The sequence below is a fragment of the Nicotiana attenuata genome, unplaced genomic scaffold (genome assembly GCF_001879085.1).
Source record: "Nicotiana attenuata strain UT unplaced genomic scaffold, NIATTr2, whole genome shotgun sequence".
Classification (NCBI taxonomy): Eukaryota; Viridiplantae; Streptophyta; class Magnoliopsida; order Solanales; family Solanaceae; genus Nicotiana; species Nicotiana attenuata.
In genome coordinates this window covers 127,862-148,508 of record NW_017673157.1, presented here as the reverse complement: position 1 = coordinate 148,508, position 20,647 = coordinate 127,862, and the positions used below count along the sequence as shown (strand labels likewise).

The 20,647-nt window shown below is 39.0% G+C and overlaps 1 pseudogene; it reads right to left on the bottom strand.

The window, feature by feature from the left end:
- Positions 1-10,733: 10,733 nt before the first annotated feature.
- On the bottom strand, positions 10,734-11,864 carry LOC109215592 (annotated as a pseudogene).
- Between the last annotated feature and the right edge of the window lie 8,783 nt (positions 11,865-20,647).

Sequence of the window (20,647 nt, the reverse complement as noted above, 5' to 3'; positions counted from 1 at the left end):
CCGGGGGCCTCGGGGGTGATTTCGGGTGGCTAACGGAAGGAATTTGAAGTTGGAAAATTGCAGGTTTTTGGTTGCAGCAGGTGTTTCCGCATCTGCGGAAAGAAGATCGCAGATGCGGTCTCGCAGAAGCGAGCTAGGCCTCGCAGGAGCGAAAATAGGAGCCCAGGTCAGGTTCCGCAGAAGCGGGACATTGGGTCGCTTAAGCGGTCCCGCAGATGCGAAGTTGGATCGCTGAAGCGGAAAGTCGCCTTAAGTGAAAGGTCCGCAGGAGCGGACATTGACCGCATAAGCGGAAGGCGCAAAAGTGGGAATTAATCCGCAGAAGCGGAAAAAACTGGCAGGTTAAGTGAGAACATCTTCTTCGCGAATTTTGAAAGAGTGACATTTTGGACTCCGAACCTTGATAGCTTTGAGGCGATTTTGAAGAGGGATTCGAGGGCTATTATCAGGTATGAACTCTTGGACTTAGAGCTTGATTTTATGGTGTATAAACATGAATTTGGACTGAATAATCAAGGAATCAAAGGTCAAAAATGGTGGTTTAGGGCTTGAATTTAAGAGAGTTTAAAATAGGGATTTGAGGGGCCAAATGGACCCCGATTTTGATGATTTTGATATGTATAGACTCGTGGCGAGACGAGGAATCCGGAGATGTGAATTTCGTAATTTTTCGAGAAGTGGGCCCGGGGCTCGGGTTTTGCCAACTTCGTGATTTTTGATATTTTTCGAGTCTTTTCGATTGGGTTATGACCCATTAGCCTATTGTGATGCATTCCTTGTGGTTTTGATCAGATTCGACACGCGAGGAGGTCGATTCGAGGGGAAAAGGCATAGCGAGCTAGACTTTGACCGGCTAGAGGTGAGTAATGATTTTAAATGATGTTCTGAGGGTTTGAAAACCCCGGATTTGCACAACTTGGTGCTATGTTGAGATGAGACACGCGTTCCATGACGAGCGCGGGGTCATTTACTATAGGGGACTGTGACTTGGTCCAGTCCGGATGATATTTTACCGCGTATTAGCAATGACTTATTGTTTTCACTATGATTTGGGCTTATTGCCATATTTGGGGCTTATTGCCGACTGTTTGAACTCTTTATGAACTATCATCACTGTTTTCCTAACTGTTTGAAATATTATTTGAACTCAGTCCATGTGATTTACACCGTATCTTGAACTCAGCCATATTTACTCAAACTTGGAGTTTTAAACTGATATTTGAACTATTGTTTGAGCTAAGTATTATTGCATTACTGTTGCCCGAGGGGCTGTTGACTATTTCTGGATTGATTGAGGCCGAGGGCCTTATGTGAGGGCATAATGAGTGAGGTGAGGAGGCTTTCAGGCCTCGTATTGATACTGTTCAGGTTTTCAGGCCTTGTTGATAGCGCTTGGGCTGTAGGAGCTCCTCCGGAGTCTGTACACCCACAGTGAGCGCGGGTACCCATCTAGAGTGATTAAATATTGAACAGTGGTAACAATGACACTGTTATACGCGTTTGGTCAGGTAACGATGACTGACCAGTCAGGTAACAATGACTGACCAGTGGTAACAATGGCACTGTAATCCGCGTTTGGTCAGGTAACAATGGCTGACCGGTCAGGTAACAATGGCCGACTTACTAGTTGAGTATGATTGATTTTTAACTGTTTTCAAAAAGATTTTCTTCCTATATTTCACTGGTTTCTACTGTTTATCTGATGTTGCTGCTTGGGATAGCATTATTTGTGCCCTTGTGGGATTTTATGTTCTCAGTCGTTATTTAATTTTATTACTCATTGGGTTGGAGTACTCACATTACTTCCTGCACCATGTGTGCAGAGACAGGCACAGCTGAGTTCGTACCTGAACGCTGATTTCATTCCAGACCAGGCGGACTAGGAGAGACGAGGTAGCTGTCGACGTCCACAGCCCCGTTTCTTCCTTATCTTCTGCATATTTTATTCATCTTCAGACTATGTTTCCAGACTTGTAGTATTTTCATCAACTCTATAGTAGCTCGTGACTTGTGACACCCCGATCATTGGGTTGAGTTTGGGATGGTTTTTCCCCGTTATGTTACGTTTATTTCCGCACTTATGATTAATCAGTATCTATGGTTTAAACTTGTTATGCTAAGAAATTATCAAAAGCAGTGTTGATTGTTCTGTTGGCTGGCCTTGTCTTCACGAGAGGCGCCATCATGACCGGGTGGGAATTGGGTCGTGACAATTGTTGACATGCAATAACACCTTGTAAATGCCTTGGTGCTATCCAAAAACCTTGGTAGTTGTAGATATTTGATGCAAGCCATCCTCTTTCTTTTGGTAAATTTAAGAGCAAATTCTTACACTCTTCATTGAGTTCATCCTCTCGTAAATACTTGGGAGGAATTTGTGAAGAAGTTTGAGATGTTGTCATTGTTTTAAAGAGGATGTTTGAGTATTTCTTTTTAGTTTGTAGGATGAAGATTCACTCCTGGGGTGTGTGTATATATATATAGAGCTGAATCACCATTCCATTATTTTACGGTAAATCCAAATATATACATGCATGCATATTACCATTTGGTGTAAAGGAGTAAAATTTGTGCAGTACGTATAGCTTGATTAAATAATTACTCCCTCCGTTCCAGTTTATGTGAACCTATTTCCTTTTTGGTCCGTTCCAAAAGGAATGAACCCTTTTAAAATTTGGAAACAATTTAGCTTAAACTTACAATTCTACCCTTATTGAGAAGCTTTTATAACCACACTAAGGGTGCACTGTGGGCCGGGCCCAGCCCGGGACCGGACCGGGACCGCGGGCCAAACGGGCCAAACGGGCCTATTGGGCCGGTCTCAGTGGGCCGGTCCCAAATGGTACTCCAAGCCCGTAGCGGGCCGATCTTGTACATTTAGCCCACGAGCCCGGGACCGCTAAGCCCGGGACCGGCAGGAGGGCCTGGGCCGGTTCAACCGGGCCTAATGGGCCTCAACGGCTATAATTTTTAAATTTTTTTTTTTTTTTTTAAAATGACCAACGGTCAGGTTTTAAAATCTAGCCGTTGGCCATCAAAAAAGAGCCGTTTGGGACTTTAAAAAATAGTCATTTGGCCCCCAAACTCTGTTTTAACCCCAAACTTTATATAATTACACTTTTTTCCAATTCTCAACTATAAATACCCCCTCATTCTTTCATTTTTACTCACTAATTCATCAATCTCTCTCAATCTCTCTCAATCTATATCTAATTCTCTTCTATAATTGCTTATTTTATTATTGCAATTTCGTGAAAAATTGTGAAGTTGGTGAATTGAAGTATTCAAGTCTTCAAGTCTTCAACGATTTTCAATTTTCAAGAAGTTGTTCGGTAAACTCGTTGTGATGGCCCAAAAGGTCATCACTTGTTTTTTTTAAAAATGAATTCTGCGTTCTGAGGCCTTAATATCCTCTTTTATCTTCGCCTTGATTTGCGTGCGCAGTCCGGATGTATAGCCGGAAAGCTTAAATGAGAAAATCTGTGAAAAATAATAAATTTTGACTGTAAAATGAGTTAATTTGACTTCGGTCAACGTTTTGGGTAAACGGACCCGGACCCGTGATTTGACGGTCCCGGAAGGGTCCGTAGGAAAATATGGGACTTGGGCGTATGCCCGGAATCGAATTCCGAGGTCCCAAGCCCGAGAAATGAATTTTTGAAAGAAATTGTTTTCTGAAATTGTTTAAAAGATTTGGAAATGAAATTTGATTAGATCATGTTGGTATCGGGCTCGTACTTTGGTTCCGGCGCCCGGTACAGGTCTTATATAGTATATAAGATAAATCTATGAAGTTTGGTAAGAACCGGAGTCCGTTTGACGTGATTCGGACCTTAATTGGAAAAATTTGATGTTTAAGAAGTTTTGATAAATTTCATTGATATTGAGGTTTAATTCGATATTTCTGATGTTATTTTGGTGATATGAGTACACGAATAAGCCCGTGGGATATCTTTAAGGTTGTGTGAATATTTAGTTTGGAGCTCCGAGGGCTCGGGTGAGTTTTGAATAGGCCACGGAAAAAAAAAAAGAATGAAGAAAAAAAAATAAAAATAAAAAGTGGCACAGCACCTTTTTCTGAAAACAAGGGCAGCCGTTTCTTTGTTCTTGAACACCAAAATACACCCAAATATGCAGCCATGAAAGAGTGGCAAATCTCCACCGTTACCATCTCATTGTTTCCTCCAAAAGCATCTCTTGAAACTCCATCAAAGCTAACCTAATAAACCTCCAAAAAAATGCTCCAAACAGCCATGAAAAAAAACACCTGCTTCTGCTTCCCAAAATACACCATCTTTAGCTCCAAATATCAGCTCAAGAACGTCCCTTTCTCAGCCTAAAAACGCAGCTGAAATAGCTGCGAAAACAGCCCAGAAAAGTAGCGAAAATCAGCTGCAAAATAGGTTCCAAATGCTGCCCCTTGTCCAGCTGAAAATCACCTTTAAACCAGCCTCCAAAAGCGGCGAAAGTCGGTCTCAAACCAGCTGAAATTCAGCTCCAAAATACTCGAAAAAACGCAGCCAAGAGCAGCCTCAAAACAGAATGCCATACTGGATTTTCACTATTTTTCCCAAACTTCATCTTCTCCACTCCTCTTGGGCGATTTTTGAAGAATTCCTTCACCATAACCTCTTGAGTAAGTAATCTTTGATTTGTTTTCTTCCATTTTTATCAACACCCACTAGATTTCTAGGCCTAAAACATGTGATTAAGGGTAGAAAATTAGGGATTTGGGTAGAGTTAGGGCTTTTTGTATAATTGTGATTTAGACCTCGTTTTGGGGTCAAATTTTGGAACAAATTATATATTCGGGCTCGTGGGTGAATGGGTGATTGGATTTGGGTCCGAACCTCGTGTCTCGACCAAGCGGGCCCGGAGTCAATTTTTGACTTTTTGGGAATGATTAAAAAGATATAATTAAGCATTGGAATTGGATTGTTTAGCATTTATTGATGTTATTAAGTCCATTATGTATAGATACAATTGATTTGGAGCCGAATTCGAAAAGAAAGGCGGTATTTGAGGATTGAGTTGGCCGTGGAAGTTTGAGGTAAGTGTTTGGTCTAACCTTAGCTTGAGGGATTAGGAGTTGCGTCCTATTTGCTATTTGTTTCTTGTTGAGTACGATGTATAGGCATGGTGACGAGTATCTATACGTCGGTGTCGAGCATGACCGTGAGTCTTATATTGTGATTTCCATGATTTCGTTGTACTATTCATGCCTTGGTGCAAATTTCTATTTGTTGTGTAAAGTCGTGAAAAGAATTGTGACCTATGAACGTTGAGGAGTGCTGGCTCCAATTGTATAACGAATTGTGAAAGTATAAGTGATAATTGAACCTCTAGAGTAGTGGCTCGAGTGATGAAGTGGATTGTGAAGTAAAAGTGAGAAAGAGGAGAGATCATTATGTTGCCCCCTTGCCGGGCTATTGTTGAGTTGTGGTTCCCTTGTATTGTGTTCTTAATTGATATTACGGATACTTAGGTTGATGATTCTTTGTGTTAGGTAAGAATTATGGTTATAGCTGAGGTAGTTAGGTGTTGTAACAAGTTTGGGTATAGCTGAGGCAGTTAGGTGTTGTAACAAGTTTGGGTATAGCTGAGGTAGATAAGTGTTGTAACAAGTTTGGTTATAGCTGTTTCTTTTTCCCTTGCCGGGATAATGTAGACCTTTTGATCCCTTGTCGGGACTCTTGTTATAATAGTAAATATTATATATGGATCGGGTTGCACGCCGCAACAATACTATATATGGATCGGGTTGCACGCCGCAACAACATTATATATGTGGATCGGGTTGCACGCCGCAACAACATTATATATGGATCGGGTTGCACGCCGCAACAATATTATATATGGATCGGGTTACACGGCGCAACAACATTATATATGGATCGGGTTGCACGCCGCAACAATATAATGAACTGAGAGCGGGTGGTACGCCTACCACGAGATATAATGAAATGGGAGCGGGTGGTACGCCTACCACGAGATATAATGATATGGGAGCGGGTGGTACGCCTACCACGAGATATAATGAAATGGGAGCGGGTGGTACGCCTACCACGAGATGTGATGAAATGGGAGCGGGTTGCACGCCTGCAACGATATATGTACTGATAGTGAAACCTGCTTTTATTTCCCTTATCCGTGTTAGAGTTAAATTATTGATGTTCTTTATTATTCTCTTGATATTCTATTTTTAACTGTTATCCCCCGAAGCATGCTTCCCCCCTCCCATCCTTACTTGCTTATACCAGCTTTATTTTCCGCTGTATTTTATATAACTGCACAGGTTTATTTGATAGTCTGGTCCTAGCCTCGTCACTATCTCGCCGAGGTTAGGCTAGGCACTTACCAGCATATGGGGTCGGTTGTGCTGATACTACACTCTGCGCTCTTTTGCACAGATCCAGGTCCCAGACAGCCGTAGTAGCTCGGGAGCCAGCCTTCAGTTCACTGAGACACCGAGGTAGCCTTGCAGGCGTCCGCAGGCCTGACGTCTCCTCTATTTTTGTTTATGATCTGTTTTCTCTTTTATTCGAGACAGACAGTGTTACTTTCTTTCAAACGATTGTATGTAGTAAATCTTAGTAGTCCGTGAATGTTGTGACACAAATTCTGGGTAGCGGCACATGTGGCTTTTTCCTTATTATTTGGTTTATATCGTTTAAGTCTTCCGCTAAATTACAAATTCCACTGTTGTTTAATTATTTATTTCCTGTTAATTAAATTGGTAGAAATGGATTTTAAACAAAAGAATTTATGGATTCTAGATGTGTGGCTTGCCTAACTTCTACGAGTAGGCGCCATCACGATCCCCGATGGTGGGGAATCCGGGTCATGACACTCGTTCCAACTCTTATGTTTTAAGAATATATTTTTGTGTGTTTTAGTTTGCATATTAATTTTTAAGGCTAATTAATATGGCATTTTCTTTGAAAAAAATATTTGGTGGTAAGGGAAAATCTAAAATTGGTGAAAGTAGTCGCCAACCTACTACCCTTCCCCCGGCTCTCCGACCCAGACCTGTTACCCGTCCTCCTGCACCTATTATTCTTGATAGTGATAACCCTTGTTTTCAATTTTTCGATAGTGAATTTTGCCATAATGTTGCACCAGGTCAACAATTAAATGATGAAGTTATGAATGCTCTTTATCCTAATGAAACTATTTTTGAAAATGATGATGAAAATAATGATGTAGATGAAACCCAACCGGATTTAGATGATACACCTACTAGTCCTGTTAATAATCCAACTGATGTCACGCCCGGCCCACCTGTAGAAACCCCTAATTTTAATAGACAACCTTCTAAACGCCCCGAAACATCACTTGTTTGGAATTTTTTTACTCAATTAAGAGAACAAAATAAGGCTAAGTGTAAAACTTGTGGGAGTTTGCTAGCGCATAAATTTACTGGAGACCGTAGCGGTACGGGTAGTTTGGCTAGGCACATAAAAACACACCCTAGAGATAAAGCTAAATTTTTACAAATGAAAGCGCAACTAGAAGGGGACAAGTGTAGATACTACGGTTAACCCTAGTACAGGTTCAAATCTAGTTCGACCAGGAATTAACACCGTGACCGGTGGTATTTTATATTACGATCCAAATAAAGATCGTGAAGAATTAGCAAAGATGGTTACCGTTATGTGCTTACCCTATAGTTTTCCTTCTAACCCTAACTTTGTGCATTATATTAGAAAAGTTTTTAGTCCTACTTATAAGGTTGGCCTCGCGCAACCGTAAATTCGTATTTAAGATTTTTCGACAATTTGTGTTATTTTAAAATTATTAGACGTATTTATGCTTAATGTTTTACTTTTTTATTAATTTATTATGCATGATAATTAATTTTACTATTGTTTTGTTATTTTACTTTTTAAATGCAAACTTTAATATATAATTATATATACATACTATACATATTATATATACTATATATATTTATATAGCCATGTATAAGCAATTTATATTAGTATATACATATATGGTTTACAAGAAATTGCCTTAAATAAAAAAGAATTAAAAAAAAATATCCCAGAAAGAAAAAGCCCATTAGGCCCGTGTGGGATCGGCCCATTTAGCCCGGGACCATGTGGGCTTTGGCCTGTCGTTGGTCGGTTCTACCCATTGAGCCCGTGAAGCCCGGGACCGCCAACGACCAGCCCGTTTGAGCCCGTGCCCGTTTGGCCCGGCCCGTATGGCCCATTCAGGCTCGGGCCCGGCCAAGAATACAACATTAAACCACAAAAATACTCTGGGCCCCTTTTTGACTTGTTTAGGACCACAAATTCCAAAATTCTTCATTTTTTCTTAAACTCCGTACCCAGTCAAATAGGTTCACATAAATTGAAACGGAGGGAGTATTAAGCACATATATTTTGTGTGGCTATAAATCATTGCATAAAGGTAAATTGTTTCCAAATAGGGAAAGAGGTCATTCTTTTCGGTACGGACTAAAAAGGAAATAGGTTCACATAAATTGAAACGGATGGAGTAGTATGAATTATGACAGATAGTCAAATACCAATTTCACTATCTTCTTCTTTTGCTAAAGCAGTGGTGTCCAAGTTAGATGTGAAAATTAAACCTCGATTACTCTATCAGTTACATGCTATTTTTCACTAGCACAAATACATATAATTATCTGCCTACGTCTATATTTTCAACCTTACAACCGGACAAAGAAGGCGTGTTGTCTATTAGAACAATCCCCATATCCATGTCTACTAAGTTTGCTAGTCTTGGAAACCTATGTGTACTATCTACTCAAGGCAGCTGTAATGGGACGTCCAATGTCCCTGTAATGACTTAATATATATGAATATTTCCTATTTTTACCCAAAAAAAAAAAAAATTCTGTTCACTATGTAGAGCCCAGTATGTGATTGCTCATGTCCTATGCCTTTGGGAAGATATCCAAACGGCTATGAGATTATATGCCCTCGTGAGACTTTGCCGGCAGCTACACCATGATCCTCTACATGAGGCTGCCATCATAAGGCAATGTGAGGCGCAGAGGAGTGATTATATAGCCAAGGCATAGAGGCAACACTACTGGTGCTATTGTCCCCCTTATTTGTACTCTTCCTATGTGGTTTGCTTTTTATTATTAATAAAACTAGCCCTAGGAACCTTGCCTAGTGGATTTGCTAAAAAAAAAAGAGTAAAGAAATAAATTAGATTTTTTTTTTCTCTACCAGGACTATTTTCACTATCTTAGTTTAATTATCCATTGTTTTGGTGATGTTTTATAGGATAATTTTGGTGGAAAGCCAATATTATCACAACCCATATATAGCTTATAGTATTGATCACGCCCAACTATGCCTTCTAGAAAAGAACTCTGCGGATGTTGCAAATATAACCCGAGTATTACGCCCAGGGTCGAATCCACAGAGAGTTAACCTATCAACCGCTATCTTCAAACCCACCAAGTATTCAGCACCAGCTTCTCAAACATTCAAATTCTCAGTTGAGTGTTCTTTAACAACTAGCTTGCAAGTAACTAAATGGCTGTAACTAATTTAATAAGGTTGTAAACAATTATGAGGACAAAGCTAAGGCAATGATTTCCCCTATTGATGGAATCCCTCCTGTTTATGCTCATACAAATTTACCCACTCATCTCTATCAATCTTGAACGCTAATCTTACCGCAAATCTCTTCCGAGTAATCACAGTAATCTACTATTGCACTCTCCCGAGATACACTAGCTTGCTTTATTTAGCACAATTCAATCTAGATTGCACCCAAGACTTTGTTATTCCTAATCCCGCCTTTAAACCCACAATTATAGATTCCTCTAATAATCTAGGAGTGGTATTGTTCAACAATACCCTAAATATGCACTCTTTTCCAAGTTATGCACACTAAATAGGTACAGCTAATTGAGGATCCTGTCAATTAACTACAACGAACACGAAGTTGAACAAATAAAGATTAAACTCGCAATTTGTATTCACATAAACAAGAAGTTCATCACCCAATAGGTTCCATCAAAGCCTTAGACAAGGAATTTAGCTACTCATAGATATGGGAGAATAAACTACGCTTGAATTCATCATAAAAATCAAAAGAAAGTCTAGTGTTTCCTTGCTAAGAAACCTAAAAAATCAATACATGCATCTCTTGGGCGAAGTCTAGTGTTTTAAATAGGGTTTAGGTCTAAAAATCCCGTGTTTTACACTTAAGTCCCTGAAGTTTACTGTGCCCACCGCGGTTCTACCGCGGTCGCGGTAGAACCGCAGCCAAACGCCCTCGCGGAATCTTCAACTTTCAGAAACTGCCTTCCACCGCGGTGGAACTTGTACCCGGAAATTTTGGCCTGTTTTGAATGGGATACTTGGGAAATTCAACAATTGGCCTTTTTTCATCAATAGTTAACTCCAAAACCGCTCCTTAGCCTTCTTTACACCTATATCACCTGCAAATCATGAAAAACACTAATAAGAGCATTTTGTTGTCATTTTTCCACATTAAAAGTTCACAAGAAGGTGATTATTTGGTGCGTGATTATAGTCAAATTCACCTATTATCAACACCCCACACTTAAACCTTTGCTCGTCCTCGAGCAAGCTAAACCACACTTCTATATCTAACTGTGCAATGTATTGCCCCAATTTATGTCACACCTGATATTATCAAAGACCGACCTAAGCAGTGCACAATCATAACTCAAATGCAGACTCTCATGCCATGACACACTTGTGCTCACTTTAATTACTCTAACTGAAATGAAGATNAAAAACATCTCCTTTATCAGCATCTCTGAGTACCCAAATGAACTTTTGCTCGCTTTTCTCTAGACCACTCGCGAGTTCTTTGACTTCTTCATCACACAACGAAGTAGTTGTCCCAAATGACACAAAAATACTGAGTTTGGTTCTTGTTTGTCAAGCCAATCGAGGGATTCGTGATGTTTGTTTGAGTCTTTGCTCTTCTCTTTTGGCTCTAAAGGATTGAATGGACCTATAGCCCATTGCTTCAATCCACCATACTCTTTGGCCATTAAATCAAGGTACAAACTTTCTATTACTCGTGACGAATTGTAAAGTTCACCACAATGAATCTTCCCATCAAACTGTTCTAGTATCTTCAAATATTCCCAAAACTCTGTAGGAAAACAGTCTAAAAGTGATGGAATATCCTCATAATGTTCGGTTCCAGGTAGGACAGGTTTTCCTTTGAGTTCCTAGAAAAATGAATATGAAAAGAAAGCTGAAGTACTATGAAAGAATAGCACTCTGTATTTGGAATTTCAGGCAAATCTTGAACCACCCAATTCATCAAATTATCATAAATAACAACCACTTTCTTAAGATTCTTGCTCAAAAGTTCGCGTGCTAGAGAGCAAACTGGCTCGCGGAGATGGAACGTGGCGTAGAAAGAAGGCAATTGCTGGTTTGGGAATTTGGTAGAAGCGTTAGGATTTGGAAGGGGAGTTTCAAAAGAAGGTGTTTGAAATTCATGGAAATGAATGTTTGTTGTGGTGAGAGTATCAAAACCATGAGCCCGAATTTTCGCTTGTTGAATGTGAGCAATGGTTCCAACATAATGGACAGGAATATTGTATGAGGAAACGAGTCGAGAGAGATGGAGGAGTTGATTGAGATGACCTTGTGCCGGAAATGGTACCAAGACCACTGCCACTTGGGCCGCGTTTTGCAGTGACGAAGCCATGAATTTCACTTTAGTGTGATTTTCCAATAAAGGGTGTTTAACTGACGACCCCTCGCCTGAGGTAGACCCGCCCTTGGCGTGTTGTGCACCATTTTGGCCATGGGTGTTTGAGGTAAGTTTTTCAGCCATAGTAAGGTATTAGTTCTCTAGTGATACAATATCAGAAGTAATCCAATAAAGTGTAGTATTGAGGAGCAAAAAAGATCATTTTATAAGCAATGGTTTTGAAGATTGCAATAAATGTTGGCCAACCATTTGCTAAAAGATTTGTCAATGGAACACAAAATATGTTGCTACAAGATGAAGAATTTTATTTTGACATTATCTCTTGATTTTGTTCAAGACGACAAATGGAGTAAATTTCATACAACGTGGACCTAATGGAGCTCCATATATCTTCATCACATAGCATAATAACAAGAAAACAATATGACAAAATTAAGCCAAATAGCGTTTGCATCATGAATGGTGTAATTTTACGTTATATGTACAGTGTAATTTTCTGACGAAGGGGGGTTCGCGTGAACTCCCTTCTGCCCATGTTTTCACCTATATTTAATGAAATGGGTGCAAACGTTAAATACTTGGGTTCAAATTTCACCAACACAAAAAAGTAATATCTTTTCTTTATCTAAGCCTTGATAAACAGAGTTAGCGATACTTGTGATGTTATTAGAAGGTAAAATAATAATAATAATAATAAACTATTGTATATATTTTCTTCTAGAAAACCGATGAAGTTGATACTATGCTACAATAGTAGAGGCCAATTCAGTCACACAACTGACTTGGTCACAAGAAAAAGCATGTTTTTTTTACCTAACAATTAGAACTACTGTAGTTGGGGGCGGAAGGGGTCCGACTCTATTTTACAAAAAATTATACTATATATAAAAAGTAATAGTTTTTTAATATATATTAGATGTTCGAATCTCTTGATTACTTTGCTTATTCACTTTCTTATTTTTTTGAATCCTTTACTATAATGTCGTGATTCAATTGATAATTTGACAAAAGTGTGGGGCTTACAACGGGATGATAAAATTCCTGAGAAAATAACATTGTATAGTCTCTCTCAAATAATAGCCGAAAAATATATACTTTTTGTATATATATATATATATATATATATTAGTCTTAATGTACGCGCTGTTTAACCAAAAAATAGATTTTTAGTCAAAGCTAGAAATTAGAAGAATCGGGTTACTGATAATCGAAAAAGTAAATAAAGAAAGAAATTTTAGAATAGCCAAGTATGAAAGTTGGTAAATTAGAGTATATTTCAATAGTCACTTGTCCCTCCAGTGATTACATATTCTTCCTTTTATAGGTCCCTTTGGGAATCTTTGGGGATGCACGTTATGCCTAAGTCATAATGAGGCTATTATGAGTGATTAATGACATTAAATGCTACGTTACATAATCATTACATTGAATGTATATATTCCTTAACGGCTCCAGCATTTAATACCCTTTAAATGCCGTATTTGCATCTTTTTCTTTAGCCAGGTTCATTCTTCTCAATGCTCGTATGTAAATAAGCTTAAACAGGAACGGGGCGCTGAGCCTCTCATCTCGTGCCTCTTTNCTGAGCCTCTCATCTCGTGCCTCTTTCTACTCGTACCTGTTTGTAACTCTTGAACCGTGGCAAATCATAACTCATTATCCATTCCACGTGTCAGGACACGTCATCATATATATATGAATACAAATTTTTCCCAATACACGCGCGTTGTGTGTGTACCTATACTAATGAGAACAAACTCATGAAAAATAACATAAATATTCAAAAGAGGTATCTGTGCTATAAAATAAAAAATCGTAAAATAATTATAATTCAAGAATAATAAATATTAATCATGTTTAAGAGTTTGGATCAATTCCAATGGTTCTCTCATCTATTTTCATGGTCTTGATTCGATTCTGAAGCCAAAGAAATTGATGGCTCGCAGTCTTAATTAATGAGGACAATGAAAGTTGGATAACTCATACAAGAAGTTAAAACAATTCATATAAGTGAATGGAATCCTACTTTGGTGATTAAATTTACAATAACTTTATTTCTGTAGTCAATTAAATCTAATTAGGTTATTTGATAGCTTTCTAGCTAGCTATTTCATGGTGTAAGTTAGGTATACAAAATTTATATTCTCACAGCGCAATCAGTCTATATAGCCATGCACTTACTACTTAGTGCTCCCTAAAATAATATTGACATTTATAATATATTCTAACTTCGGACAAATATTTGTAAATATGTATGTAGTAAATATTTAGTTTAATTTTTGTTCTTATGATCAAATATGCTTGAATATTGATAATAGGCGAAATCTAGGTGATTTAGCTATTGTTTATGCTTCCACTTGATTATATTTCTACGTAATAATATGGTTAATTGATAAAAAATAGGCTCTAATTGTGATTTCTATACATTGCAGGATGAGGAGCTTATATGATGCTTTCAAGAGGCTATTGGAATGATTTATGCGCAAGAATGACCCCTCGGAGCTGAGTGCGCGCAAGAACGAGACAAAGAATGGAAGAAATCATGGCCCAGATGCGCGAGCAGACGCGCGAGTTAGCGCAGTAGTTCGCGCGCGTTAAGGGCTGAGGCAGAATGACGCGCGAGCTCGCGCAATGCCGGTCCGGAAAAGAGTTATTTAGGGGTAAAATTGGAAATCTGGAGAGAAACCCACTTAACCTATATAAAGTCAAGCTCGCCCAAGGTTAAATTATCAAGGTTTTCATAGGGTAAAGCTTACTTTTGAGAGTACTTTGGCAAGAGAAACAAGTGTGAGAGATCACCCAAAACATCATTATTCTTATTCTCTTTTATTTTTCTTGCAATCTTCGATTATGAATCTTCTATTAGTTTATTCCTCCATTGTTATGAGTAGTTAAATGCCTTAATATAAGGTTTTGGTGGAACCCGTTGGGGATGACTTGGTTATTTTATTAATATAGTTGGATTTGGTTGTTAATCTCTATTTATTCATCTATGTTTTGATTGTGGTTAGTTGAAAGGGCCCTCAATTATCCGTTCCTATTTATTATGTATCTACTTGAGAGAGAGTGCATATTTAGGTGATTGTATGAACAACATCACTCCCGGAGTATAGACGAGAGTCATAACCGAGGTTTAGAGGTTGGATTAGAGATAACGATACCTCGGGTGCAATCTAAGTGAACCATATTGTGAATCTAGCTAGCGTAGCTTGAGAGAGTGCGTCTAGTAAATTATCATAATTGCTTGAGAAAGGTTTATGATAGCTGGAGTGTTCATGATTGATAGAGACAACTAAATCATAGTTATAAGACATATACAACCAAGGAAATTACCAACGGGGGAAACCATTACCTTAGACCTTTATTCCAATTGTTTACAATTCAAGCACGGTTAGTTTTCAGCTATTTATTTATTTTCATCTTATCTTCTTAGTGATATTAAACAGATACAACTAAGCCTTGGTTCTCTGTGGGATTCGACTCCGGACTTTTAGACCGGATTATATTTGCAGCGACCGCTTATCCTTTTTAGGACTAGAGTTGGGCGTGATCAAATTTTGGCGTCGTTGCCGGGGAACTAACGGTGTAGTTGTAGCTGTATATATTGCTAGGGTTCAAGTTTGAACTTTTAGTTTGTTTTATTTTTTTGTATTTTTTTTATAACTGTTGATTTGAGAAACATGGCGTCTTGGAATTATGGGAATTTAGGTGTAGATAATTCTACTATTAATCTCCATACATATTGTGAAGGAAACCACCCGTGGCAAAATTTTCAAAACGTTCCTAAGAGTGAGTTATGCACACCAACTCAATCTTATTTATGCAATGTATGTGATGTGTGTGGTGGTAAAAATGGTCACCTTCATGGTTGTGCTTATATTTCTTATTTCCCCCCAACCCCTTACTATGATGGTTCTACCTTTTCTTGTGAAGTTAATAGGAATAAAGAACCTGGGAATGCAGACCTGAAGGAGATCAAGGATATGCTAAAGTGCCTTCTGGAACAAAACAATGAGAAACAATTGCACATAGAAAGGCAAGAGGCAACTATTCGCAAGTTGGAGGCTCAATTGAGTCAAGTGGTTGGAGCTTTTAATGCTCAACAAGCCAATATTGAGGATAGTAGCCAAGAAGAGCATGAATTTGAGGTGTTAATTGGGGAGGTCAGAGTAGAACATCAACAACCTAGCCAATTAGAATTTGAGGATGTCAATGTTGAAGAAGTAATACTAGAGTCAACCAAGGACGTTGAAGATACAAATTTAGTTGACTCTAGTGTGATTGGTGTTGAGGAGGTTAAAAAACTTGAAGTTCATGTATTTGAGCGCGTGGGCCTCATTCCAAACACTTCTCTACATTATGTTCAGACGGTGAAATGGAAATTAACCCTTATGACCATAAAAAAGAGTCAAAGGAAGAGGTAGATGAGCCTTGTATTTTGGATTTCTCAAGGCCGTCTAGGCAAGGTGACACTCCTCGGTCGAGAGCCAACAAGTGCATAAGATTTTATCTAATTTTTGGCTCGCAAGAATTTGTACCGCCCCAAGAGCATAATCATAAGCTTGAAGCAAAACTTGGGGTTCAATTCATAAGCTCGAGGTGGAGGCAAAAAGTGATTCGCGTCGTGCCGCAACGTTAAATCAAGCACTTGTTGGGAGGCAACCCAGCTTTATTGCTTTCTTTTATTTTTTTTTTCAATTGTATTATTTTTGTAGTGTCAATTTTTTATTTTTTTAGGAGAATGGAAAGCAAAGGTATTAGAAGGATGCAACAGCAAACCAAATGGCTGGAACTAAGTGTGAGGTACCCGCACGAAGGACCAAGCTTGGGAGAAGTCTGAGTACCCCATGAATTGTTAGTGCTTCGGCCTTTGGCCTACCAGGGAGTCTCTTTTACCCTTTTATTAGTGATGGTGTGCATTGAGGACAATGCACAATTTTAAGTGTAGGGTGAGGAGATTGTCTAGGTGACTTTCTATGCTATTTTAGTTGTGTTAGTTTAATTGAATAATTCTTTTTTAAATAGAAAAGATTGGACTTTTCCCGACAATGGATCTATTAGATAATTTTCTTGAGGAATTTAAGTCTAAAGAAAAAACAAACAAAAAGATTTTCTTTGTAGGTAGTGTAATAATTCCCCCTTGATTTTTCTTTGTGCCGCGGTTCTTTTCCAAGGGTTTTAGCTTGAACCGTGCATAGGTAGTTTTTATTTTATTTTATATTTTTTTTATTTGTAGATTAGGGTAATGGGCTACGAGATATAAAAAAAATTGAAAGAGAACCCATAGCGTTGACAAACCTGAACACAATAGACCCTAAAGTGTAACGCTTAGTCCTAATTGTTGAATCTCACTGAAAGTGCCTTAATTTGTATGTTTGTTACTGAATTGAATGCTCATAAGGAGCTGTGACGACCCAAAGGGTCATCACCTATTTTCTTATTCATTCCGTGCTTCCGAGGCCTCGAAAACCTTATTTAGGGTTTCCTCAAATTGCGTGCGCAGTCCGGGCGCGTAGCCGGAAAGCATAAATATGAATTCTGTGTGAGAAATGCTAAATTTTGATATTAATATGGTTAAAGTTGACTTTGGTCAACATTTTGGGTAAACGGACCCGAACCCGTAATTTGACGGACCCGGACCCATGATTTGACGGTCCCAGAGGGTCCGTAGAAAAATATGGGACTTGGGTGTATGCCCGTAATCGAATTCCAAGATCCCAAGCCCGAGAAATGAATTTTTATGTGAAATTCTTTTCTGAAATTAATTAAGGAAAATGGAAAGGAAATTTGATCAGAAGGCTATGGTATCGGGCTCGTATTTTTGTTCCGACGCCCGGTACAAGTCTTATACGTGATGTAAGCGCTTTCTGTAAAATTTGGTTGAAAACGGACGTCGTTTGACGTGTTTCGGACTCGAAATGGAAATTTGATGTTTTATGAACATTTCAAAGAAAAACATGAGTTTTGAAGCTTGATTCGATGTATATGATGTTATTTTGGCGATTTGATCGCACGGATAAGTCCGTAGGATGTTTTTGAGGTTGTGTGCATAATTGGTTTGGAGCCCTGACGGCTCGGGTGAGTTTTGGATAGGCATCAGATTGCATTTCTCACTTCGAAAAAAATCTGGTATCAGTTATCTGCAATTTTCGCATTTGCGAAGCCAGAGTTCGCAAATGCGAACGCCCAGCTATCGCAAATGCGAAGGCTGGTTCGCAAATGCGAAGCCAGCCCAGGCAGGCCAAGGTCCGCAAATGCGAAGCCAGGCATCGCAAATGCGATGGACACTGGTTCGCAAATGCGAGACCCAGTTTGCAAATGCGAAGGGTCCCTTGGGCAGCTTGAGTTCGCAAATGCGAACAATAATGTCGCAATTACCGAGCCTGCTGGGTTCGCAATTGCGAACCCATGTTCGCATTTCCCACTTCTGAGGCCTGCATTTTTTATACTTAGACGAATTTTTAACCCCTTTTCTTCATTCTTTCAAAACACAAACTCCATAGGCGATTTTCCAAGAAATCTATCTTCTCCAAATCATTTGTAAGTCAACTTTTACTTATATTCTTCAATCTTTAACATCATTAAACATGTTTTCATCTTAAAATCAAGGATTTCCATGGGTGAAAATGGGGATTTTGGGTAGAACTTAAGTTTTCTTAAAATTGGGGATTTGGACCTCAATTTGAGGTCCGATTTCAAAACTAATCATAGATATGAACTCGTGGGAGAATGGGTAACTGGGTTTTGGTTCGAACCTCGAGTTTTGACCACGTGGGCCCGGGGGCATTTTGGGAATTTTTGAGTAAAACTTTAGGAAATTTATTTTCATGCATTCAAATTGATTCGATTAGCATTTGTTGATACATTCAAGAAATTTGTGACTAGATTCGAGCGGTTTGGTGGTGAATTCGAAGGGTAAAGCTGTACTCGAGGCTTGAGTTGAGTTTGGAGCATTTGAGGTAAGTGTTTGATTTAACCCTAGCTTGAGGGAATAGGAGTAGAGTCTTATTTGTTAAATGCTATTTGTCGAGTACGGTGTATAGGCATGGTGACGAGTATCTATACACTGGTGTCGAGCATGACCGTGAGTCCTAATTTGCTAAATTATCGAATTTGTAATTGTTATTTATGAGAAATTGGTTGGGAATCTTTAACACTGAGCCAGTAATTGTTGAGACTAAGTGTGGATTTAATTGTGTTAAGTAGAAATTGAATGAGTTTGATTATAGCTGGATCTCCCTTGCCGGGATAGTTTATTGTATTACATTGCCCCCTTGCCAGAATAGTTATTATAACATATTTCTCTCTTGCCGGGATTATGTTGTGTATTGTGTTGAAAGAAATGGGATCGTGTGGCACGTCGACCACGAGTTATTATGAAATAGGATCGTGTGGCACGCCGACCACGAGTTATTATGAAATGGGAACGTGTGGCACGCCGACCACAAGTTATTATGAAATGGGAATGTGTGGCACGCCGACCACGTGATATTATTGTAATGGGAGCGTGTGGTACGCCTACCACGTGATGTAAGGAAATGGAATCGTGTTGCACGCCTGCAATGAGAGGAAATTGAAATAAGTGAAAGTGGTCTGTTTTCCTTTATTCTGTGTTAGAAGAAATCAGATGTAGTTTCTTCTGTTAATCCTGATATTCTGTTTTATCTGCTTTCCCCATAAGCATGTTTCCCCCTCCCAGCTTTAATTGCTTACCTTCCGCTATTATTTTGTTGTACTTGTATATATATATATATATATATATATATATATATATATATATATATATATATATATATATATATATATATATATATATATATATACATTTATCTGGTAGTCTGGTCTAGCCTCGTCACTACTTCACCGGGGTTAGGCTAGGCACTTACCAGCACATGGGGTCGGTTGTGCTGATGCTACACTCTGTGCATCCTTTTGCACAGATCACAGTACCGGAGCATCAGCTTTTGGACAGCAGTATGAGCATTGGGAGCTGACTTCAGTCCAGAGATCCCGAGGTAGCTTTGCTGACGTCCGCATGGCCCGGAGTCTCTTCTATCTTTACATTAGTTTGTTATCCTTTGTACCGGAACAAACAGAACTATGTTTTTATTCAGACTTTGTATTTAGCATTCTCTAGACGTTCGTGAGTTTGTGACTCCAGTTCTTGGGTAGAGTTGTATTGAACTTCCGCATTTTGTTTTCCGTTTATTTACATTTAAGACTTCCGCTTTTCTATTAAATGTTTCGTTGTTTTTATTGATGTCGAGGTTTGCTAAAGAGATAATAAACAGTTGGCTTGCCTAGCTCCTAATAGTAGGCGCCATCACGACTCCCGAGGGTGGGAATCCGGGTCGTGACAGGTTCCAAGGGAAGGGATTCTGCCAGGTGCATCACCAATGGGGTATTCATATGCTAGAAGATTTATGGAATTGATTATATTCGGGGCCAATTCAGAGCGGGTGGCTCTCAACAACGGTCCTAGTGAATTCAAAAGATAAAGTGTGATTCCTAATGATTTCGAGCCTATAGATACGGTTTAGAATCGAGCTTGATAGCAGCCTATGAGAAGAGGCACAGTGTGTTCAATGATGTTTTGACTTGCAGTGTAGAACTTGAGAGGAAAATGAGAAGAGATTTCGGATTTGTAATAGGATTAGCAGAATGGGCATATCAATTGAGGGTGCGAATATGCGCGCAAGGAAGGTATGAAGTGGTTCGCGGGATTCGGGACATCATGGTCTCGTGATTCAAGGTCACTCGAGATGAGTGCAGATGGAGTATGTTATGTGTTGGATGGAGTAAGTATTATCTCTAAGGCAATCAAGGATAAATTGGAAGAAGGTAGATTGATTAGCCATAGTTGAATTTGGCATCTTGGTGTTAGTGATCAGTTCCTTCAGCGTGATCAAGTTATGCAAGTGATTTGTGATGGTACGTGTGAGGCCTGTCAGCC